This window comes from Pan paniscus, chromosome 9, assembly GCF_029289425.2.
Source record: "Pan paniscus chromosome 9, NHGRI_mPanPan1-v2.0_pri, whole genome shotgun sequence".
NCBI lineage: Eukaryota > Metazoa > Chordata > Mammalia > Primates > Hominidae > Pan > Pan paniscus.
In genome coordinates, this window is record NC_073258.2 from 131,381,169 (window position 1) to 131,400,019 (window position 18,851).

The 18,851-nt window shown below is 43.2% G+C and overlaps 1 long non-coding RNA gene across 1 annotated transcript in view; it reads left to right on the plus strand.

Moving 5' to 3' along the window:
* The window catches only part of LINC02873 (long intergenic non-protein coding RNA 2873), a 42,548-nt gene extending 26,823 nt beyond the window's left edge, over nucleotides 1-15,725 (plus strand). Inside the window, exons 2-3 of the long non-coding RNA XR_004665326.3 lie at nucleotides 14,475-14,581; nucleotides 15,427-15,725. This is a non-coding gene — a long non-coding RNA (long intergenic non-protein coding RNA 2873). The remainder of the gene's footprint in view (nucleotides 1-14,474; nucleotides 14,582-15,426) is intronic.
* The last annotated feature ends 3,126 nt before the right edge of the window (nucleotides 15,726-18,851 follow it).

Sequence of the window (18,851 nt, forward strand, 5' to 3'; positions counted from 1 at the left end):
AATCTCTGAAACTTATAGTTTTGCACTGAGGGCAGATGGTCACAGATAGCTCTGGGGGCAGATGGTCATGGATAGCTCTGTTTCCATAGGTTAAGAATAACCATGAACTGTGAAAAATGCATGGGAGCGCAGAGGCCAGCCATCTTATCCACCTTGGACTGGGAGTAGAAGAAGGGTGAGAGGTCCAGGAAGGCCTCCTGGAGGAAGATGATACTTGGGCAGTCTTAATAATGAGGCCTAGTTAGTCAGATGAGAGTGGAGGTAGGTAAGAAGAGGGCATTTGAGGCAGAAGGAACAAGAGCAAAGCAGGAAGGTGTAAACGACATGGAGTATTCAAGGCTCTGTTTTGAAAAACAAAAATCAAAGCCTTGGTAAGTAAATTTGCAGTGGAAATATTTTACATCTTAAGGCAAAACTTGGTTGGAGACTTAGATCACAGTAAAGTTATGAAAACCTTCTGTACAAAATTTCAGGCAGGGCACGGTGGCTCACACCTGTAATCCCAGCACTTTGGGTATCCGAGGCGGGAGGAGTGCTTAAGCCCAGGAGTTCAGGACCAGCCTGGGCAACTAGGGAGACCCCATCTCTACAAAAAATTTTAAAAAAGTAGCCAGGCATGGTGGCAAGCACCTGTGGTCCCAGCTGCTCAGGAGGTTGAGGTGGGAAGATCGCTTGGGCCTAGGAGGTTGAGGCTACAGTGAGCTAGGATCACACCACCGCACTCCAGCCTGGGCGACAAAGGGAGACCCTGTTTCAAAAATAAAAGATTACTGAAATAAGGACTGTCTGCTAAAGGCCAATGACTTTTGCTCTGACTTGGGCTATTCTGAATAGCAGTCCCCATGCTGTCAGACTTGAGGGTCTCCCTTTGTTGTGGGTCTGATGGGATGTGGTGAGGTCATGAGGCTTGTATGAAGGCGATGCACCATTCACAGGCCTTGGTTGCATTTTTTCCTCCATTCTGATGTCTTGTGCCTTTCGGATTTCACCTCACCTGCCTTCCTCTTGCCAGATCCCAGTGATACGGAGACTTGGATGATTCAGATGGAAAAAGCATGAGTTGCCAGCATTAAGCTGCACGTGATTTCTGGGCAGGTATTTCTCAGACCGGGGCTTTATATAGCCTTCATTTTGCTCACTCTGCGCTTGGTGCAAAAGCCCATCCTGCCCGCCTGACTATCACACCTGTCCCTGCTCCATTTCTGTTCCAGGCTAACATCCCTTCACTTCTTTATCCCCAGGGCATCACTATATGAAGATTCAATCTCATTATGCCTTTTCTTTTCCCTTCTGTTCTTGCCCCACTTAAAAAAAATTAACCAAAGTAATGCATAAATGTAAAGTGTCAAACAGTGTTACAAGACTTACGACAAAAAAACCATTCCACGTTCCACCTTTTCTCTTCCCTAAGTCCTACCCCTGAGAGGGTGTCATTTCAACTCTCAGCTTTTTTGCTGGGTGTTGCTTATTATTTCTTGTTTTTTTCATTTTATTTTAAGGTATCATCCATTGGCCTCCTAACATGGGAGATGAGAATTTTAGTTCTCTTACAATCTGCCCCTGCAATATACACAGGCTTTCCCTCCCCACATTCCATAATTATGTCCCAAGGTTGGCTAAACCAATACCAAATTTTTATATGACTATGGTAATATAAATATTATTAATACCTGAGTCATAAAATTTAATTACATTTCTTGTTTTGTAATTTTTCTGGAGTTATTTTTCTTTATTAACTATTCCATGAATCTATCAAAGTTTTGCCTCAAACTCTTACAGACCTGAAAATCTGCTCTCCACAGGGTCAGAAGCGCCATGCAGGTGGTTGACTCCCTCCTTGGTCCCTTGTTGAGGCGTCCCTAGTGCCTGCCCTTCCTTCTCTTGCTGTGAGCTGCACTGCTGGCTCCCCACACCTGCTGCATCTCCTACACCATCATTCTAGGAATTACCTTTGCTGTCTTCTGCTTTCAGCCCCTTATTCCTGAATACTTGCTACATAGAGTGAATGTTTGTGTCTCCCCCAAATTAATATGTTGAAATGCATCCTCATAGTGATAATATCAGGAGCTGAGGCCTTTGGGAGGTGATGAGGTCATGAAGGTGGGGCCCTCATGAATGGGATTAGTGCTTTTATAAGAGGAACCCCAGAGAGCTCCTTCACTCTTTCTGGCATGTGAGAAAGCACTGTCTAGGAACCAAGAAGTGGGCTCTCACCAGACACTGAATCTGCCAGCACCTTGATTTTGGTCCTCCAGCTCCCAGAAGTGTGAGAAATAAATTACTGTTGTTTATAAGCCACTCAGTAGGTTATTTTGTCATAGCAGCCTGAATGACTAAGACAATAGTACCTTTCTTTCTCTCATTTTATTCTTTCCCTCCCTGACTCTTTTTTGGTGAAGAAGTAGCTTCTTGAGAAAGGGTAGATGGGAGTTAAATTTTCAAAGAGGTCCTTATTGTATTCTCACACTCGACTGAAAATTAGGCTGGCTTTAGAATTTTAGGTTGGAAAAAAATTCCGCACTTAATTTTGAAGACATTGTTCCATTGTTTTTTAGCTTCTATTGTTGCTCTTGGGAAGTTCGATGCAATTCTGATTCCTAAGTCATTCCATGTTAATTTTTTTTATCTTTCTCTGGAAGCTTTCAGGACCACCTCATTATCCTGTCCGCTAAAATTTGGTAGCTCCATTTCTTTATGTGGATCTTTTTCATCCTTCGTGGCCTCTTGCTTTCTAGAAATTCACTTTACTTTTAGGGAAAATTCTTGTATTATTTCTTTAATTATTTCTTTCCTTCAATTTTCTATGTTCCCTCTTACTGTAAATTAGATATAACATTGTCTAGATTTGCCTTCTAATTTCTGACCTTTACTGTTTTTCATTCTTTAACTTTTGGCCCTGGACAATTTTCTTCACTTTACCTTCCAATCCGTTAATGGCTTTTTGGTTTTGTACTTTTAACTTCTTCAGCACTTTCAGTCCCCAGGATCTGGCCCTTGTTCTCTGAATATGTCCTTCTTCTAATCACATCCTGTTCTTGGGTCTTCTCACCAGTATGAGGATGTTCAGAAAGTTTACTTGTAAAGTTTTTTCTGCTCCTTCTGACCCTGTTTTGTGTGTGTATGTTTAATTTTTCTGTTTATTTTAGTTTCTGTCCTCATGCTATAGGCTTTCATAAAATATTTAGTGACCTCAACTGGCCACGATTATTTTAGAGAGACGCATTGAAAAACTCACTGGAAGCTCTGGTGTGGGGTCTCAGTTTGGTGACTGGGGAGTTTCACTGTAAAATTCTTTTGGTGGGGGAACAGGAGGTATCTGCAACTGATTGTAGGTCTTTTCTTTCAGACCAGTCCATTTAGCCAGGGAAGGGCTCCTGACTAGAGAGGTGCAAGCCACCTTCTCCTGGCCTGAGTGTTTCGGTGCGGTGTGTGAGCTGGGTGGCTCACTTTGAGCCTGTAGACTTTCTCTTCATTCTGCACTTTCACTGAGCATGGTACGTGCTGCCCTCTGTTATGCATGGTATCCCCAAGCCCACAACCTCCCTGTTCCCCTATTTCCTGCCGGTATTGGGAAGAAACAGTCATCTGATCTAAAGGGTAGGGAAAAGGCTGGGGGAGGCCTGTCACTCCTCCTAATACAGATTCTCAACACATTCTTGAACTTTATTCTCCACCTTCAGTTCACCAGGTGCCACCCGTTTTTGAGCCCTTTTGAGGTTCTGCGACCCAGATGGCCTTGCTTCTTGTCTCCTGTGCTGCAGTTTCACCCCTCTGGTAAGTCAGTTCCCATTCATTCATCCATTTTCTATCTTCCAAAGTTTGGTTGTGTCTCTAGTCTGTTGCCATCTTCTCTCATTCTCTTTGTCTTCTCATGAGTTCAAAATTCCTACTTCCATTTTAATACCATTTCAGAAGAGAATGTAGATTGATGATTTTCATGCTGCCATATTGAACTGAAAGTTATTTTATCTTCTTTTTTTCTTCTGACTTTAAATCCTTCTCCTAAAAGTTACTTACAACAGCAGTAACTTCCTTTTGAATACATTGGTACTGAAAAGCTTGCATGCATTGAATAGGTAGAAAATAGAAAATTCATATATTCCAGAATTGAGAGTGAGAGAAACTGGCCAAGGCTTTGGTGTCTGAAATAAATCCGAGGCAATACAGGTTCTCAACTCCCAAAGAAGGCAGTGTGGTCTCTTGGAGCATGACACTAGGCCGGTGGTCAAGAGACTTGCGTTCCTGTTCCAATTCCAATCTTCCTACTAGTTAGCTCTGCAACCATGGGCAGGTTAGTTCTCCTCTCTGGGACTCCATTTCCTCCAGAGGACAATTCCTCCCAGTTCTTGACTTCCATGCCTGTGTTCTTAAGTTCTTGAGATTTAGCACTTACCTGAGGAATATCAGTTGCTGGGATGAAATCATGTGTGAAGGCAAACACCTATAAAAAGGGTCCTTGTTCCAATGTAGTCCGTAAGTTTTATTAATTTTCCTCTATGTAGCCTCAAATAACATTCTTTTAATTTAAAGAAAAATATCTTTTCCTACTGTCTCTGAGTAATTCCTGGCTTTGTTTTGAAATTATTGTGATCTTTGCTAAAAATACCATATTGCCGGGTAGTGGGTGCTAACACAGGCAGTTCTGGCCACCCATTTGGATTTGACCCCTTAAGAGAATCCTTCCCCAGCACATGCCTCAGGGCCCTCTCACGTGCTGACCCCCCTCTCTGGAACACTCTTCCCTACTCTTTGCTTTGAGTAACTCCTACTTACCCTTTAGTCCTCAGCTTCATATCCACTACTTTGGACAGGCCTTCCCTGACTCTACAGACCCCTTTGGCATATGTTCTCCTACTTCCTTATCTCATTTATATCTTTTTTTAATAGCTCATTTCACCTTTTAAATAAATAGTGCTATCTGGATGTAGCTGTTGCCTCAATTCATGGTAGGCACTCTCTCTATTTTGCCTCTTATCTGCTGGGTACAAAGTTTGGCTTCTTTACAAGTTTCCATAAGAAATTAACCACACCGTGGATGCTAGTAGAATTTACTCAAGATTTGGAGGACGTGTCTGTGTGTTAAACGCTGGAGGATGGGCCCTCCTGCCCTTCCTCAACCTCCCTGTCTTTCCTCCTTCCTCTCTTCCCTCATGGATGCCCTCGGCAGCTCCACATTCTCTTCTCCTGCGCAGCGGCTCCCCTTTCTTTGCAGCTTTGGTGTCAGCTGACTTCTGGGCAGAAGAGTCTTGGTTTCCACACACATAAGAGGACAACCCTTGAAGATGGAAGGGAGCATGGCTGGCTGGGGGGACACAAGGCCACACTGTGTGCAAGGGCTTGTCAGATTCTTCTGCAAGGTGGCACCTTTCAAAGGCAGCTGTGGCGAGGAAAGGAAGCTGCCTGAGAGCACAGCTTGGTGCCTCCATGGCTCCGTGTTCACTCATTCCCAAGGCCGGAGGCCTGGAGCCCACAGAAGCTGCTGCTCTTGGAAACTCTGGTGAGCAGTGTCCTTGGATTCCCAAGCTCTTCAAATCCCAGGGAATGAAGATTAGAAAAGGCACAAAGATATAGGCAGTGTCTATCATGAGATACCAAGCTGGTAGGGGACCACAGAGGAGCCACTAGGGTGGAGACAGGCCCCAGCAATTCAGCTCAGCTCTCTAGTCCCCTACTCCAATCTACCAGGTCATGCGTGAAGATAATGTAAACATAAAAATGGATGCTTATGATTATTAAAATAATATGATGTACAGAATGTATTTTGTCACAGAAATATTTATCAAGTACTACAGAAAATGTCTGATTCTAGCCATTTTGTAGGCTCAGACATGTGTTAGATATTATCTCTCTCCCCAAGAAACTTGAGTCTACCTTGTGAGAGAAGACACACATGGAAAGCTAGTCCTGCAGGTCAGCACAGGGAAGAGGCAGCACGAAGCAGTAAACCTAGCATGGCATGCTTGGTTTCAACCTTTTTACTTGCCCTATGATCTTAGCTTTGTCTTTAAAGCAGGAATGCTACCATTACCTTATAGTTTATTAAATATTAAATGAGGGGTCAGGTGCGGTGGCTCACACCTGTCATCCCAGCACTTTGGGAGGCCGAGACGGTAGGATTGCTTGAGCCCAACGGTTCAAGACCAAGCCTGGGCAACATGGCAAGACCAAGTCTCTACAAAAAAAAATACAAAAATTAGCTGGGCATGGTGGTGCATGCCTGTAGTCCCAGTTACTTAGGAGGCTGAGGTGGGAGGATCACCTGACCCCAGGAGGTTAAGGTTGCAATGAGCCATGATTACGCCACTGCACTCCAGCCTGGGCAATGGAGTGAGACCCTGTCTCAAAAACAAAAGAAAAAATATTAAATGAGGAAAAAACCATGCAAAACCCCTATGTCTGTATGACGCAAGTATTGAGACCTTAATGGCCATTAAATCTAATTTTAATACATAACTAATAAGTGGTTATGTTTGTTTCCCAGGGCTGCCATGACAAGCACCATGAACCAGGTGGCTCAAGCTATAGATCTTGTTGCTTCATAGCTCTGGAGGCTGGAAGTCCAAGTCTCAGTGTCAGCAGGGTGGGCTTCTACCCAGGGCTGTGTGGGGAACCTGCTTCAGGTCTCTCTCCTAGCTTCTGGTGGTTTGCTGGCAATAGTAGGCTCTCTGCCTTGGCTTCTACTGCATCACCCTGATTTCCGCCTGCATCTTTGCATGGTGTTCTCCTGTGTGTGTGTCTCTGTGTCCAAATTTCCTACTTTTATAAGAACACTAGTAGTGGATTAGGGACCCACTCTACTGCAGTGTGACCTCACTTTGACTTTATTAATTACATCTGCAATGACCCTATTTTCAAATAAGGTCACATTTAGAGGTACTGAGGTTATAATTTTGACATATAAATTTTGGAAGACACAAGTCAACCCATAACAATAGTAAAAGAATAAAAATCTAGAAAAGGTAGGAGAGATGGCAACAGATCCCTAGTACCCAGGGCGGTCAGTGGAACCTCTTAGATCACCTGGGGCTGAATCCAGGGCTGGGCAGTTGGCAGAAACTTGGTGGTGGTGGGCATGGGGGCACAGCGAGAAGAATGTGATAAGCAAGGACACAAAAGCAGAAATGTGCAGGCATGTTTGAAGGGCAGTGAGGAAGCCAGCCAGGCTGGACTAGAGAGTATGGGCCAGGGAACACTTTGGAAGCCTTTGACTCATGAAGGAAGGAGTTTGCACTTCAGGATCTTGGCACAAGGCAGACAGTGAAGGATTATGATGCATACCACTGAGACAAATAAGCAGTTAAGACCCGTAGATGTAAATATTTGCTTTAGTTATTGAAAATGACACTAGAGAGCCATATTACTAGTGCATTCACTATGAGTTACTTTACAGTAGTGAGATTGGATTGAGTGGACTCGTTCTCTATCCACCCTGGTTCTCTTGGCATATATTTGCCCTCTTGGCTGGTTGAACGTAGAGGTACAGTCTGATCAGATGAGAGCTTATCTGTGAGCCAAGTGACCTGATTTATATGGAGATCAGTCCAAATTAAGAGCACACACAGTGTTCTCAGAGCTGGAGGGAGGATAACAACAGAGGTCTGGCTGTCTGTGTTCTTCAGGAAGTGCTGGCAAGGAATAGGGAGCTCTAAGAGAGGAATAGGTGGTCTGCTGAATGGAGAGATGGTAGAAGACACAAGTAGCAGTCTCCAGAAACTCAGGTTTATAGATTACTACAGCTCACTGCGTTCATCCTTGCTCCATTAGGATCTCAACACCTAGGTTATACAAGAACAAATGTCTCATGGAAAAGTAAAAATGTATCCAACCAATCAATTGTTTGGTCTATGTGATGCCAACTAATTCAAGGGAAACTACTGTTTAACCTCAGTCTCTGGTTGCGGTGGCAGTAAGTCGGCACTGTCCTGATGTCTGGCACATCTGACACATCACTCAGCGTAGCAGCAACATCTGGCCCCTCGCAATTCTTGTGGGCAATTTTGCAGTCACCACAGACAGTGTAGACTCATAATTAACTTGTCAACACTCCCCACCAGGAATTTCCACTGGTCCTGGAGAGCCTAGCTCAGGGTGTGAGCCATAGCACAGGAAGAGTTTCTGGTCCTGACTCCTGGAACCAAGCCTGGCAGTTGTGGTGGGTGAGTGTGCTGGGATCAAGTCTGCGTTCACTGCTTTTCTGTATACTTTCAACTCTGCAGAGTTCTCCTTAGAAGGAATCTATTGTTGGTTGTTTAAAGGCTGCTACTATAGACCTATTACAGGGAGAACCCATACTCAAAGCCAGTGAAAGCTGACAACACTGGTCTAATGTGTAAGTACTTTGATTTTGTATGTAACTAGCATGCTTCACTGCATGTTGAAATACATGGGTGCTCCCCACCTGGGCTTCTTTCTCTAAGGTCGTCCACTCACTTGAGAATTGGATGCCACATCTGTCTCCTTTTTACCATGACCTTTGGCTCTGACTGTCCCCCAGCATTGAGATGATGCGTGGAAAGCCCACTTATTACTCAGCCCTTGATATACAGCAAGCTCCAAATAAACGGTAGATAAATACAACAATTACAACCACCCCCACAGTGTGCTAATTGTTGTATCAGCAAAGGCTCCACCAGTCTAGGAATTACCTTCTGTTTGGGTTTCTTATGAACAGTCAAGTCCAAACTGCAGCACTGACTGGAATTATCAGGGAAGGAAGAGGTGTTGGCTTCCCTGGTGTGGCCAGCAGTCATGGAATCAGCTGTAAGTAGTGCTCCAGGAAGGGAGTCGGTGCCTTCCAGATATGGCAGGGATTGGTGATCCCTCTTGTTTTCTTTATCAGTTCTAAGTCATTCACTAGAAAGCTTGAAGAAATCCAAAGCTAGAAGATTTTATGGGTAGTAGTTGATAGTTGCTAGTTTTTCCCATTTGAAAAAATTTAGTTAGAGGAATAATCATTCCTAATTTTGTTTATGACTTAGTGCCTTTGGTGTTGTGCAGTGAAAGACGGGAAAGACAGAGGACACCGTTCCTACGATCAGAAGTTTACCATCTAGATGGATAAAGAAGGCATTCATACATAAACGCAATAGCTACAGGAAAAGGTTTTCAAAACTTCCCAGGCACTACCCCAAAGGATTCACAGATTTAGTGCAATTCCTCTCAAAATACCAATGATGTTTTCCGCACAAATGGAAAAATCTACCCTAAAATTCATAAGGAATCTCAAGGGACCCCAAATAGCCAAAATAATCTTGAAAAATAAGAATAAAGTTGGAGGACTTATTCTTCTGATTTTAAAACTTTCTACAAAGCTATAGGAATCAAAACAGATTGAAAGTGGCACAAAGATGGACATCTATACCAGTGGAATAGAATAGAGAGCTCAGAAATAAATTTTTGCATATATGATCAGGTGACATTAAACAAGGGTACCAAAACCATCAATGAGGAAAGAAAAGTCTTCTCAACAAATAATATCGGGAACACTGGATACATGCAAAATAATGAAATTGGACCCTTACCTAACACCATATACATGAATTAATTCAAAATAGATCAAAGACCTAAATTTAAGAGCTAAAAATAGAAAACTCTTAGAAGAGAACATAGGGGAAAGGATTCATGACATTGGACATGGCAATGATCTTTAAAGGTATGAAACTACAAGCATAGTCAACAAAAGAAAAAAACAGGTAAGTTGGATTTATTAAAATCAATAAATTTTGTGCATCAAAGAACATGATCAACAGCGTGAAGAGACACTCTTCCCCCATGGAATAGAGGAAAATAGGCAAATCATATATCTGATAGGAGATTAATATCCATAAAATATTAAAAAAAAAACTCTTACAACTCAATGACAAAAACAACCCAATTAAAAAACGGACAAAGGATTTGAGTAGACGTTTCTCCAAAGATTATACAGATGGCTAATAAGCACATCAACAGATGTTCAGCATCACTCATCATTAGAGAATTGCAAGTCAAAACCATAATTACACAAAGTCATTAGAATAGCTATTATCAAAAATAAAAACAAAACAAACAAGGATATGGAGAAATTAGAACCCTTGTGCATTGCTGCTCAGAATGCAAAATGGTGCAGTGCTATGGAAAACAGTATGGCAGGCCCTCAAAAAATTAAACAGAATTATCCTATGATCCAGCAAATCTACTTCTGAACATATGCCCAAAGGATTGAAAGCAGGAACTCCAGCAGGTATTTGTACATCAATGTTCATAGCAGTGTTTTATTCACAGTAGGCAAAAGGCAGAAACAACCCAAATGTCCATTGATGGATGAATGGATAAACAAACTGTGGTGGGCATATGCATGGGGTATTACTCAGCCTTAAATGACAATGAGATTCTGATACATGCTACCTCCTGGATGAACCTAAAGATACTACGCTAAGTGAAATAAGACAGACACAATTGAACAAGCATTACATGATTCCATTATATGCGGGGCTGGAGGAAAGGAAGAGTGGAAAACTGTTGTTTAATAGGTATGGAGTTCAGTGTGGGAGGATGAAATGGTTCTGCAGGTGGATGGTGGTGATGTTTGCACAACCATGTATATATATTTAATGCCACCGATCTGTACACTTAAAATGGTTAAAAATGTCAAATTTTATGTTACATTTATTTTACCACAATTTAAAAAATTTTCCTGAGAAATCCAAATGACAAAAGTGATCAGCCTGGGGAAAATGTAAATGGATGGCTCCCTGGGGGAGCAGAGTCTTCAGGGAAGTCATGACCGCAGAGGGAAGACCTAGGGGTGCTTGTCAAAGGCTCACACTCAGCTCTGCATCAGCTTGTGTGTGGACAGCGTAGGGAGGCCTGGTCTGGCAAGGGCAGCAGGTGTTGGGGCTCTGGGTGAATGATGCTGGGTGAACATGGGGTGGTGGCAAGGAGTCTGCAGGAGGAGAAGGGCCGGCTGGTGGGGCTGGGTCAGAGCCCAGACAGGTCAATGGGAAGGGCTGTGTGCTGGAAGAGGGACTGGTGCTGCTGTGTTATCAGAACAATCTGGGAGAGAGACAGCAAGGGAGGAAGTCTGAGTGAATGGCTAGGACCTGTGGCAGCAACCCAGGCCTGAAGTATCAGGGCAGGGGGTGGTAACAGTGGGGATGGGAGGCCCTGGCAAGCCTTGGCAGTCAGGCATGATTCCCATATTGTCTTCCTGGTCACCAGTGGATGCCCGGATCCTGTGCCTTGGGAAGGGCAGGGTTGAAACACCACCACCCTCTTCTTTTTGTAACTTTTCTGTTCTTCTTGTGGGCTCCTTTTGAGTTAGGTGTGTACAAGGAATAGACTTTAGGGTTTATCTGGGGAGTTTCTTCAAGTGGTTCTCTCATATAGTAAATGAGAAAGTTGGGTTAGATGACAGCTACAGCTCTTTCCTGCTTTTAAACACTGTGATTCCTTTACTTGATTGATAATTGCTCAGTTCTTTCCATGTGCCAGGCACTGCGTGAGCCCATAGCTCATACAACAGTGACCAAGAGGGCAAGCATCTGCTCTCATGTGGCTGCCTCTCCTGCCTTTGTGCCATTCCGGTTAAATGAACTCGTGTGTGCCATGGTGCCCGGCTCATACCTGGAGAGAATAGTTGCTACACATGGTACCTATTGTGCTCACTGCTTCTCCTGGCTCTAGGTCCCGCATCAACTCATCCTTCATCACATTGTCACTTCTCATGTGTGCTGTTTGCCCACACACCTTTCCTTTCTCTTTTCAGTTGTTATAATGCTAAGTCCAGATCACCAGCAGACACCACCACAGCATAGCCGTGAGCTCACCAGGCTTGAAGCAGGCCTAGCATTGCTTAGCAACTGTGAAAATAGCTTCAGCAGGCCCCACAGGACGCTCGAGAACCTCATCTCTGGGGTGTGTGGGAACGGAAGAGCTTCAGTTGAAATAAAGATGCAAACAAACCGAATTGGTCCCCAGACATCACGCTTCACATTGCCTGACACTCAGTGGAATGAGATACTTGTGTCCCACTCTCTCAAGCACCAAGTAAGCAGTCAGGGCTGGAGAATCTGCAAGCTGTCTCTTAGGGATACACACACAGCTTCACACACAGACAAACAACGATGTGCAAATCCAGCTGCACATGCATACCCGGTTCGGGCTGACTTCCTATTCCATCAGTCTGCATGGAGTCAGGTTGCTGTTTGCATGTCAGAGCCCATGGGTCATCGTGAGTGTTTGGATTAGTGAATGAGGACAAAAGTGGCTTCTGTCAGAGATGTTATGCAATTACATGTGATGGATGCTCGCTTCCCTCCCTGGTTCTTCTCCGCTGCGCAAACTTTGTAATAGGTGGGAAGGTTCAAAACCCTTAAAGGCCAAATGCCACACCAAGTGGGGAGGTAGGGTGGGTGTTAAGGAACTAATTTCTCTCTCTGCACCAACTGGTGCTTCTGGTTTGCTTCTGGAGATGCCTTAGGTGCTCAGTCCCTGTAAAAGGAATGATTTTAAGGTGATGGAAAGAGACGTTTCAGCAGGAGAGCTATGCTGAGGAATTTTCTGCTATATCAAGAGTAGAAACAGGGCTGAGTGAGTGATTCGGTGACCTCATGAGGGTTGCCTCCCCCTGAGGCCCCCAGCTGTGGAAGATGATATGATCAGGAGAATGGCACGTTGCACTGACTTCCGGGTCTATAGAGGTCCAGTCTCCACCTCTGATTGTTGATTTGTCACAGCAGGGAAGAGTGAGGTTGGCTGGGCTCACATCTTGCAGAATGGCATTGCAGGCCCTGGGTCAAGTGGCTTGGGACTGAATTTTGGTTCTACCACTTACTGGCTGTGTGGCTAAGGCAAGCCTTCGTATGTAAAATGAGACTAATGATAGCTCACAGGGGAGGCGAGAGACATTTTGGGGCTGTATGCATATGGTTAAAAGCCCGGACTCCAGCCAGCAATGACTTCTGTCACTATAACTTATATCCAACATGGTGTAAGTTTCTCATGCCCCTGGACTCTACAGCCAGCTCACCTCGAGTGCTTCTACCTGGCCAGGTGTCACTGGCTCTCCTGTTGCTCGATCTTGATGGCTTTACTGCTGCTTGATCACATCCTGTCTTTGGGCAGGTTCTTTAATTCCCCCTCCTTGCTCCTCTTGGCTTCCTTCACACCTCCTTGCCTCAATTCTCTTGGCATCAAGTTACCTCTATTTTCCTGAGCTTGTAGTTGACTCCTAGCTTATTAGAAAATTATCTATGTAGAACTTTATAAGATAACTTAATATTGCAAGGTTTAAAAAAATATTGACCCAATTCATATGAGCTTAGACTTAGTGCTTCTACTTCTCCAATCATTTATCTTAGTCTTGCGGCTGGACTAGAGCCAGGATGCTTTGCTTCCAATCTTCTGACACTTTCCTCCTATGGAACTGAGGTGAGAATTAGGGTGACCCTGAATGTGTTGTGAGCCAGAGCTAACCCAGGATAAGTCTGGAATGAAACAGGGTCTGTAGAAATGGCTGTCTCCACATTCTTACCTTTAATTCACTCTGTATTTCACTCCAATTTGGCTTCCACTGTCACCAGTTTACTGAAATAGTTTTTGCTATAGGCAATAATTATGTTGCCTTCCCCTATGAACATTATTTGTCTTTTTTCTATTCTATTTTTAAAGTCAACTTATAGCTATTCAAAGTAGAAGGTATATTTAATTATTCAAAATCTTTGTGGCTGATACAAGCATTAGAAAAAGAATGCATAGTTAATAATTGTGAGTATGGGCAGTTTCACAGATTAATTTACTTTCTGGAAATCTAGAATCTCTAGAATGTATTAAAGTTATAAAGAGGTTGGATTAACTCATTTTATTTTGGTAAGAACACTTAACATGAGATCTTTCCACTTGAAAAGTTTTATGTGCACAATACAGTATTGTTAACTAAGGACAATATTGCACAACAGATCTGTAGAACTTATGCATCTTGCATAATGAAACTTTATACCCATTGAACAGCAATTTCTATTTTGGCTAAATGTAACCACATTACAATACTTGATATTGTCTTTGGTCATGAAGCATAAATGTATAATGGTAGATGTATTTTAATCCCAATTCAGGAATGATATTTAAACAAAACTCTCACTCAGTAAGATATACATGACTACATTAGGAAAATCACATTCTAAGTTTTATAGAACACTCTCAGGTGATGTTAACAGATCAAAAAATAAGGAGAACCAATGCTGTCTTATACATATTTAAGCTGGGAAGTTTCTCAAGTAGTAGAGTCATATTCAGGAAGTAATATTTAAAATATAAACTCTTAATTGCAGTCGCTTCTCTGTTAAGTCCATCTCTTTCAGATTCTTCGGTTAACAGCAATACTCTAAAAATCAACTGTAAAATCTTAGCTTGCAATGTTTTGATTTTTTCCTGAATTTTGAAACTTTTAAAGTGCTATTACATGTCTTATAAATGAAATAAATTAAACATATTCTCAGGAGACTACAACTCAGGAGCAGCTGGATGAGATGGAAGAGATCCCCAGAGAGAGCCAGGGTGGGAGGCAGGACTTCCATGCCCTCTCCTGTCCCACCGCCTCCCCAAGGTGCGCTCACCAACCTGGAAGCCCACGCCACTCATCTTTCACCTCCCTTGTCCACGATGGGGTTTTAAGCTCCGCTGACCATTCCTTCCTTCTTGGAATGCTCTGTTGAATTCTGGGACTCCACACTCTCCTGATTTGTCTCCTACGTCTCTGGCCATTCATTCCCTCAGTGTTCTTTGAGGGATCTTTTCCTTCTGCCCAATCTTTAATGTTAAAGTTCCTCAGGTTTTGATCCTAGACCACCTTTTCTTCCTACTCTACTTCCATCTGGGAGATCTCAACCACTTTCGTGCCTTCAAATACTCTCTGAAGATGATGACTGCCAGTTATGCGTCTCTAGATAAGCCTTGTCTTCTGACCTCCACACTCTCACATGCAGCTCCTGTTGGCTCTGTCAGCCCCCTCAGTTCCATCCACCTCTCTCCCTCCTCAGCCCTACTCCTTTGTCCCTCACCTGGACAATTATGATGGCCTCTAAGACACCTCCCTGCCTCTACTCTGATGTCTTCTGCACTCAACTGCTAAAGAGATTGTTTATCAATGCAAATCGGAGTCTGTCATTCACCTGTGTAGAACTCTACAGTTGTGCATCATTCTTAGGGTCAAGTCTAATGTTATTAACACGGCCTGGTGGGCCCTGAATGATCTGACTCCTACTCATTACTTGGGCGCTTTGGCTTTCTTTCAGTTTCTTGAATTTACCAAGTTTCTATCCCTCTCACATTCCATTTCCTCACCAGGTGTGCCCTTTAATACGGTCATGAGTGCCATGAATTTTTCCTTTGAGGCACTTGTCACAATTGCCACTAGATAATTATTTGTTCTTTATTTTAATTTTTTTTCAGAGACAGAGTCTTGCTCTGTTGTCCAGGCTGGAGAGCAATGGTGCCATCATAGCTCACTGCAGCCTTGACCGCCTGGGCTCAAGCGATCCTCCCACCTCAGCCTCCTGAATAGCTGGGACTACAGGTGTGCACAACCACACTCGGCCAATTATTTATTTATTGTCCATCTCTCCAGTGAAATGGTCCTGAAAGTTCGGTATCATGTTTTGTTTAACTCTTTATCCTTATCCTTAATGTTAGGCACTGTTTTATTTGACTCAATAAAGACTTCTTGAATGACTGAATAAACCAGTGAGGGAAAAGGGGGTGTCAGGATGGGGAGATCCTGACATTGAGCTTTTGCCTGAACCTTGAAGGTGTTTGTTCAGATTGGTGCCTGGGAATAGAAGTGATGCCCAACTTTCTGCCAGATGTAGATCTTAGACTCCCACAGAAGGGACTGTCTGTATGAAGGTCTCCAGGTGGTCCAGAGGACAGCATTGTGTATAAAAAAGCCCAATGACAACAACTCTGTGAGCCTCTGGGCTTTCCTGTTGGGATCAACAGAGGGGAAATTGTGACCTGTTTTTGTTTTGACATGTAATTAGGTCGTAGTATGATGCTGTGAAAAGAGATGAGTTTAGGCTCAAGCAACAAATAAACCTCCTTTGAATTCTGACTCAACAAGCTAATAGCTTGTAAAATCAGGTGAATTATTTAACCTCTCTGAGCCTATTTTATAGGGCTGTTGTGAGGATTAAATGAATAATCCATGTTAAATGCTCTGCTCAGTGTTTGGTACCTAGAAAGAACTGCCTAATTGTTGCTGTTGTTGTTGCTGTTAATATTATTAGTTGTCCCAGCTCTCTAATAACAAATGATTTGAGTAGGCTGCTTCCTTTAGCTGTAAGATTATCATCTTTTTGGGGACAAGATGACCTCTGCAGTCTCTCCAGCTCTAGGATTCAATGATCAGGGGACTTTTAGATCACCCCCACGCTGGAACTCTTTGAAGCATTTCCATGGGAAAGGAAAGAATCACTTCTCTTTGCAGCCATGCTCAAATGGATTGTCCTGGAAGATAAGCAAAGATGACACATGTAGGAGAGGAAAGTCCAGTTCAGTCTGGCTCAGATCCTCCTGGAATCTGGTACTTTTGGGTGGGACAGGAGACAGATGTTCCATGACAGCCAACATCGTGTACTTCAGACTTTCTGGGAATGATGGCAGGAGAGGAACCAGAAGAGCAGGATGACTTGAATTTATTTTCTTGGAAAGACTATTTTGTTGGCAAGACTCATCCCTGGCCTCATAAATGGACCGGAGGCTAATGGACTAGGAAGAACTGCTCTTGAGCCGCTCCCTCCCTGCTGGTCAGGTCCAAGAACATTGCCTCCAAGAGCAGGGACCCTCACCCCAACCCACACTTGCCTTCCCCTGAGGTCGCAGGCTGCCTTTCTGCCCCTTTGGTGATCTGCCATTAATCTGATACATGTGTAATTTGAATCCATTTGGATGAAATTGTAGAGGAGGAAAAGAAGAGAATGCAGAAAGGAACAATGACGCTAAGTAGCATGGACAAAGAACAGAGGCATCTTGTGCAATAGATAGGCCTCTATCCAACTGAGTGACAGAAACCCTAAATTACAGTAGTTTAATCAAAGTTAATATTTATTGGTATCTCACATTAAATTGTAGGGAGGCAGATGAGAGTTGCAATTGTGACTCTGCAATCATTTGTGACCGCCCTTGTTCTATACCACTCCTCTGCCATCTTCAATATTTCTATTTTGTGGTCCAAGACAGTGGCTCCAATTTTTGTCATTACATCTGCATTCTAGCCAGCTAGAAAAAGAAAGAAAGGGGAGGGGAAGTGCATGTGCCTTCTCTTTAAGGACGCTTCCCAGAAATTGAACACATTGCTTCAACTTATATCCCACTGGCCAGTACTTAGTCACGTGGCTACATCTAGCTGTAGAGACACTGGAAAATATGTCTTTATTCCAAGTGGCTGTGTGGTCAGCTAATTTTTATATAGTTCTATTATTTTTTAAAAAGGCAAGAACAGGTATCAGAAGACAATTAGCAGTCTCTGCCTCCCTTGGAAACAAGAGTGGATATTACAGATTGATGTCATAAAAATTGCCACAGTCAGACTTGGGTGTAATCTCTAGATCCAGGCAGCAAGAGCCGATTGGAATCTTATTCCGACCAGATGCTAGCTGGGCAATGCTGGGCACATTGCTTAATCTCCCTGAACTTCAGTTTTCTCTTCTGTAAATAATAGTAATAACAAAGACTTCCAAGAATTGTAAACAGAACAAAATGAGTGATGTGTGTAGAGTGCTTCGTGCCCTTTTTGTATGTAGTCATGGGCCGCAGTAGATATTGAGGATCACTCTATTTGTTCTGGATGCACAGCCTCCCTGAGGATGCTCTTTTCCTCGGGATGCTCTTTTCCTCGGGATTTCTAGTATCATCATTCTTGTGACTACTATCCACACCCTTCAGAAAAGCCATCATTTTCTCCTGGATTAATCTCTTTCTTGAATTTTGAATTCCCCTAAAAGCCAAAACCTCCATTCTGTCAGGGCAGAACAGAGCCCCAGTGTTTCTAAAGAAATAACTTACAACCAGAAAGTATCAGTAAATTCCCTTTTCCATGTTGCTTCATTCTCTCAAGCATGCATGAAATTTAGCCTTAATAAGTGGTTATTGTCCACTTACTAATAACTGCTTATGAAAACCATGCCTGGGGTCTGCAGTACAGGCATACAGCCCCAAGAACAGCTCCAACCCCCCCTTCACCTTCTCCTCCACCTGCTACCTAACAGCCAAAGTCTGTGCTTCTCCAAGAGGACTGTAGGAACCGTTATCATTGCAGGAAAGGAGCCTGTCTAGGCTGCTTCTTCCAACTCCATCCCAGTAATGAAGTTGACCCTAAGATGCAAGGCGTCTAATCCCTTGAACCCGCTTGAACATATCTGCTGGACTGACGTCTTCTGCAGGCTGCAGATCCTGCCCATGGGCTGCATGTGCTGCCGGATGGAGGCAGGGCCATGCCCTGAGTGTTTTCTTCACATGGCACCAGTAGTGTTGTGTGTGATTTCTGATAAAATTGTAGAATAGCTAATGACATTTGACATTTGTTCAGAGTTTGGCAGTTCACAAAACATTTTCATATGTCAGTAAAAATAGCGAGGATAATACTAACCATGTATTGAATATGTATACTAAGTATTTTGTGTACATAATCTCAAAATTTTACATCAAGTATTACTGAGACTATTATCTACCAGTTTTATAATGGGTAAATTGAGGTTCAGACAGTGGCCTCTCCAAGGACACAAACTCATAGGAGGCAACTTTTGAAAGTGACAAACTTGGGACGTTGTGCATATTCCTGATTCTGGTATAATCTTTTTGCCTCCGAAGGAAGCTAACTA